Source organism: Onychomys torridus, chromosome 2, assembly GCF_903995425.1.
Source record: "Onychomys torridus chromosome 2, mOncTor1.1, whole genome shotgun sequence".
NCBI classification, from domain to species: Eukaryota; Metazoa; Chordata; class Mammalia; order Rodentia; family Cricetidae; genus Onychomys; species Onychomys torridus.
The window spans coordinates 116,302,807-116,309,097 of record NC_050444.1 but is presented as its reverse complement, the minus strand read 5'-3'; the positions used below and the strand labels follow the sequence as shown (position 1 = coordinate 116,309,097).

General features: G+C 43.1%; 1 pseudogene; it reads left to right on the top strand.

The window, feature by feature from the left end:
• Positions 1-1,633: 1,633 nt before the first annotated feature.
• Positions 1,634-2,053, top strand: LOC118578379 (annotated as a pseudogene).
• Positions 2,054-6,291: the final 4,238 nt, after the last annotated feature.

The following is a 6,291-nucleotide window of genomic DNA, read 5'->3' as shown; positions in this document are numbered from 1 at the left end:
ACTAATATAGCCTCACAGTGACTGTGCTAGGTAGATAGTGTTTTGCTTTGTTTTGTTTTGGTTTGGTTTTTTGTTGTTGTTTTTTCGAGACAGGGTTTCTCTGTAGCTTTGGAGGCTGTCCTGAAACTCGCTTTGTAGACCAGGCTGGCCTCGAACTCACAGAGATCTGCCTGCCTCTGCCTCCCAAGTGGTGCGATTAAAGGCGTGCACCACCACCGCCCAGCCATAGATAGTGTTTTGATTCTCAACTGCAACTGAAAAAAGAAAACTATCTAATACCACACAGCTAGTATAGGGCAAGGCTTGGATTCAAATGCAAATTGTCTGGCTTGTGAGCCTCTTTGTAAACGTAACTCCATACTGCTTACACTTACAGAATTTCTCCTGATTTCTTGTGCTCAGTTATCATAGCCCTACAAAACAATTGCAAAGAAGGTGTGTGGATTATTTTACATAGCCTGCTGTGTTAAGTGCTTAGAATAACTTTACATTATAAAAGCAAAAATTGAGCTGGGCCTTGGTGGTGCATTCCTTTAATTCCAGAACTAGGGAGGTAGAGGCAGGAGGATCTCTGAATTTGAGATCTACAGAGCAAGTTCTAGGACAGCCAAGGTTACAGGGGGAAAAAAGTCTTCTCCATAGAAACATCATGCCCTGTTTCCTCCTCATGCACTTTTTCACCGTTGTTTTGTGTTGTTTGCCTTGGCTGCTCTGGAATTTAGTATGTGAATCAAGCTGACCTGGAACCTGCTACAGTCTCCTACCTCTGCCTGCCTCGGGAATGCTGGGATAGTAGGCATATGATACCATGCTTGGACTTAGTTATTTGTTTTTCAGTCCTTGTTTGTTTGAGACTCAGTCTTGCATAGTTTTGGCTAGCCTCAAACTCTCTGTTCTTCTGCTTCATCCTCCTGGAACTACATATGTGAATCCTGGAATTACATAAGTGAGCAACCACATCCAGCCTTATCTACTGTTTCTTAGTTCTACTCTGTAGAAAGTAAATTAGCTACACACACACACACACACACACACACACACACACACACACACACATACACAGAATATTTAAGACTGTACCTATGGGACAATTTTGAGAATAGAAAATCTAAGGTGTTGAGAGATGTGCCTGCAATCCTAATACTCAGGAAGCAGAGGCAGGAGGATCACAGTAGGTTTGAGGACAGCCTAGTCTACATAAAGAGTTTAGCCAAGGCCAGCCATGCCTCAAACAAAACAAACAATATCTAAGAGGAAGGTACTTTTCAAAGTAGTACCTCACTGAGAACACACAACACACTAAGAACATATTCTGGCACGTGGTGTTGAATGGATGTTAGTGCTTGTGTGGCCATCATCATCCTGTGGGTGCTCTGCTCTGTGTACAATCTACCTTCTGTGTGAGAACACAGAAGAGTAAAGTTACTTGACCGACCCCCTAGCCAAGCCCTATGCAGAGAACAGAAGCATGTTACGTTTCACAGAACCACAACCCCGGCCAACCCCTGAACTGTGTTTTGTGCCCTTTGACTCTGGAACAACCCTGGTGGGGCAGGTGTCACCATGGAAATGACTATTTAAGATTCCAAAGGAGGCTTTCCAATCTGCCATCTGTGGTGGAACCGCCACCACGATGCAGATTTTCGTGAAGACCCTTAAGGGGAAAATGATCACGCTCAAGGTTGAACCCTCAGACACTATAGAAAATGTAAAGGCCAAGATCCAGGCTAAGGAAGGAATTCCTCCCAATCAGCAGAGGCAAGCTGGAAGAGGTGAGCAGCTGGAAGATGGCCATGCTTTGTCTGGCTACAGTGTCTGGTAGGAGTCCACCCTTCATCTTGTGTTGAGACTTCATGGTGGTGCTAAGGAAAGGAAGGAGGTGAAATTGGCTGAACGAAAGTACTATAAGGTGGATGAGAAGATCAGTCGTCTTTGTAGGGAGTGTCCTTCTGATGAGTGTGGTGTTGGAGTTTTCATGGCTAGCCACTTGGACTGACATTACTGTGGCAGGTATTGTATGACTTACTGCTTCAGCAAACCAGAAGACAAGTAGTTGTGTATGAATAAATAAAAAGTCAGGAACTGAAAAAAAAAAAAGATTCCAAAGTAGGCTGGCGGTATGGTCCACATCTTTAATCCCAGGCAGATCTTGTGAGTTCGAGACCAGCTTGGTCTACTAAGTGAGTTCCAGGACAGTCTCTCTCTCTCTCTCTCTCTCTCTCTCTCTCTCTCTCTCTCTCTCTCTCTCTCTCTCTCTCTCACACACACACACACACACACACACACACACACACACACACACACACAGATTCCAAAGTAGATGAACGGCAAAAATCAAGCACAGTAAAAATGAGCTACAATAGTCTATAGAATGGAAATTTTTTATCAACACATCCAATAGTGGGCTAATATCTGAGATATATAAATAACTCAAAAAAAAAAAAAAAAACCCTGGATATTCAGAAAGCAAATAGCAGAACTTAAACATGGGGTGCAGATATAAACAGAGAATTCTCAGAAGAGGAAACAAATGGCTGAGAATAAATAGTCAACATCCCTAGTCATAAAAAAAACAAACAAACCCAAATTAAAACTACTTTGAGATTTCATCTTACACCTGTCAGAATGGCTAAGATCAATAAAACAAATGACAGCTCGTGCTGGCAAGGATGTAGAGCAAGGGGAACACTCACATATGTCACGAATTCTAAATGGTCTTATAATAGAAACCAGATATTGGGGTAAATGCTGAAAGATCAGAGGAAACAAGCCACAGCCACTTCTCACCTCGCCAACGCCGCAGTCAGTCTCTCCATGTATTCTCAGACTGAATGTCTCTGAGTCCTCAGCAGAAGGGGCTCTCCAGTTCCTGTTTCCTCACGCCTTATATGCCTTTCTTCACCCAGCCATTTCACTTCCTGTCTCAACCTTCCAAGTGCTGGAATGATTGATAGCATGTGTGCTTCCCAAATACTGATGTTAAATGTGTGTGCTTCCACTGCCTGGCTCTGTTTCTTTCCTAGACTGGATCAATCTCATGTAGCCCAATGTGGCCTTGAACTCACAGACATTCAGACAGATCTCTGCCTCTGGAGTGCTAGGATTAAAGGTGTGTGCCACCACTGCCTGACCTCTATGTTTAACTCTGTGGCTGATTCTCTCCTTTGATCTTCAGGCAAGTTTTATTAGAGTACAACAAAATATCACCACACTCATTCATTGCTGGGGGTGGCAGGGGGGGTGTGCCCCCACGGGGTGCAAACAGTGCAGCAGTTCCTCAAGAAGCTGGGAATTGATCTACCTCAAGACCCAAATATACCACTCTTGGCATATACCCAAAGGATGCATCATCCTACCACAGAGACAGTTGCTCAACAGTGTTCATTGTTGCTCTATTTACAATAGCCAGAAACTGAAACAACCTAGATGTTCATCAATGGGTGAATAGGAAAGGAAAACGTGGTACATTTACAAAATGGAATATTACTCTGCTGCCAAAAAAATCATAAAATCCATGGGTAAAATGGATGGAACTAGAAAAAAATCATACTGAGTGAGGCAACTCCGATCCAGAAAGATAAATATGGTACATGTTCACTTATGTGTGGATGCTGGCTGTTAAATCAAAGATAAGCAAGCTACAATCAGCAGAACCATAGAGATTGGGTATAGAGGCTAAGGAGGAAGGACAGATCTCCTTAGGAAGAGTAAGTAGAATAGATAGTTATTGATGATTCAGGCTGGGGACTGGAACCGGAGGAGCCAATGGGGAGAGGAAGAGATGAGGGGGATGAAGGAGAGGATATGGGAAGGGACAGCTAAAACTAAGGGCCATTTGAGGGGTCATATGGAAGCCTAATACAGTAGAAGCTTCCTAAATTATATACATATGTGAAGACCATCTAAATGACATTGCCAAATAACAGGGAACCCCAACAGGACATCTTTCATTGCCAAACGAAGCTTCAGTATTGGGAATGGTACCGAGTCACATTTAATTGAGTTTTTGAGCAAAGTGGTCCCATGGGAATCCTTAAACAATCCAAGCTGTTGCAAAGGCTATAGGTTGTTCTCCACAAACTGACAGCAAGGCTCGATTACTGAAAGTAACACCTATACAACTCACTAAACACAAAGAAGTCAAGCTAGTGTCTACCTAGAGCCTTCACCCTACTGTCTAGTGTTTTTTGGTATCTGAATATGTTCTGCACACTAACAAAGAAGAAATATAAACACCAACGATTGGATTTGAGGCCCACTCCATGAGATAGAACCCACAACTGATGCTGCTTGGATAACTAAGAACCTGATAGCAATTGAAAGTCTTTCTTCCAGACAGCTGGGACCGCACCCAAGTGTTCGGGGACCTAGGTGTGTCCCTGAGTGTTCAGAAGAGGAGGTTTTTAAAGGCAGAGACCTTTACTGGCATCTTACTAGGCAGCTTCGGGAAGAGCTTCTCAGAGTAAGCTGTTTAGTAGAAGTTAAGATGAGCGGTTAGCCAGAGGCGGTTCCGCACATACGGGTAGTTTTAACAAAGGCTAAGATAAGTTAGCTATGACATCCTGACCTTTGATTCATAGAATAGAGTTGGGAACTTTCCCTTTGGATTCTCCATCAAGGAGATCTGACTCTAAATCTGGAATGGCCTCAGCAAGAGTACAAGACAGGCTGGATGGTGGTGGCGCAGCCCTTTAATCCCAGCACTCAGGAGGCAGAGGCAAGTAGATCTCTATGAGTTCGAGGCCAGCCTTGTCTATAAAGCAAGTTCCAGGACACACGGAGAAAGCTCATCATGAAAAAAGCAAAGCAAAACAAAAAACCACAAGAATACAAGATGGAGGAATCTCTGCACTGTCTTGCCCCATCATGGACGGCATTCTGCTATACTCATAGGTCCCTGCCCTGCTCAGCCGCATCATGGAAGCTTTTTCCTGCAAGGAATAAATACAGAGACCCACAGCCAGACAATATGCACAGAACGAGATACCTCTGAGCACCGAGCCTGAGATGGGATGTTTCCATCAAATCCATCCCCTTGGGCCACAAAACAGCACAGAAGGCCTGGCTGTATGTACTTTTAGTCACAGTTAGCTAGCCTCTCCATTTCTGTTTTTTTGTTTGTAAAACAAGTATCAGAACATGGAGATTTACTGTGATGAATTTGACGGTGTTAACGATGGTGACAACTCACTGCTCGGCAGTTTTGCTGATTTTATCGTGGTCACATTTTTATGAGGCCACCTTTATTTTTTTTCTCTGATAACATATACCAAATAGCTGTCACATTTCATATTTAAAAATGAAGTTGCTGGGACCACTGTCTCTCCCATCTGTTTGAGTTAGGGATCATTTTTGTGTTCTCACAACTTAACAAATGTGAAGCAATTTACTCTGTGGTGCTGCTTGGTAAATCACTTTCTCACTCTCAGGGTATTTTTCAGTCTTGTGGATGAGAGGTCTTGACAATAGTCATTAAAGATATGATAGCGTTTTCCACAAGAACAAGGACATGTGCCTATGTCTCTTTGCTGAGCTCTAGTCTGGGTAGACTAATTTTGACATTTTTTTTTCTTCTATGTCTACCCTGAAATTTCACTAGAGGAAGTCACTACCTGCCTAGACTAGACCTGATTAGGCCAAAGCCCAAGTTTTAGCTTATAAAAACCATCTTGGTTATCTACCTATCTAATGATAGAATATGACATACAGATAATGGAGGATGAGCTAGAAATCAGCTGACTTTGCTGGGTGTGGCGACTCACACCTGTTGTACCAGATGTAGAGGCAAGAGAATTGTTGTGAGTATGAGGTATGCCTAGGCTCAGAGTGACAAATTGCTCAAAAACAAAACACCCAGCAGCCCAGTTGGTAGAATGCTTGCCTAGCATGCTCAGAAGATCCTGGATCCCACCCTGAGCACTGCATAAAACAATATGGTAATGAACGAGGGAAGTTGAGGCCAGAGGGCAAGGTCAAGGTCAGGCTAGTGAGATGGTTGTGAAAGCACTTGGTGAGGGAAGCCAGAAGACCTGAGTTCTATATCCCCAGAATTCACCGCTAAAGGAGAGAACAGACTTCCAAAACTTGTGGCACACACACATACCTCTCTCTCTCTCTCTCTCTCTCTCTCTCTCTCTCTCTCTCTCTCTCTCTCACACACACACACACACACACACACACACACACACAATAATAATAATAATAATAATAATAATAATAATAATAATAATAATAAATTTTAAAACATTTTTTTAAGGTTGATGAGATGGCTAAGTGAGTAAAGGAGACCTG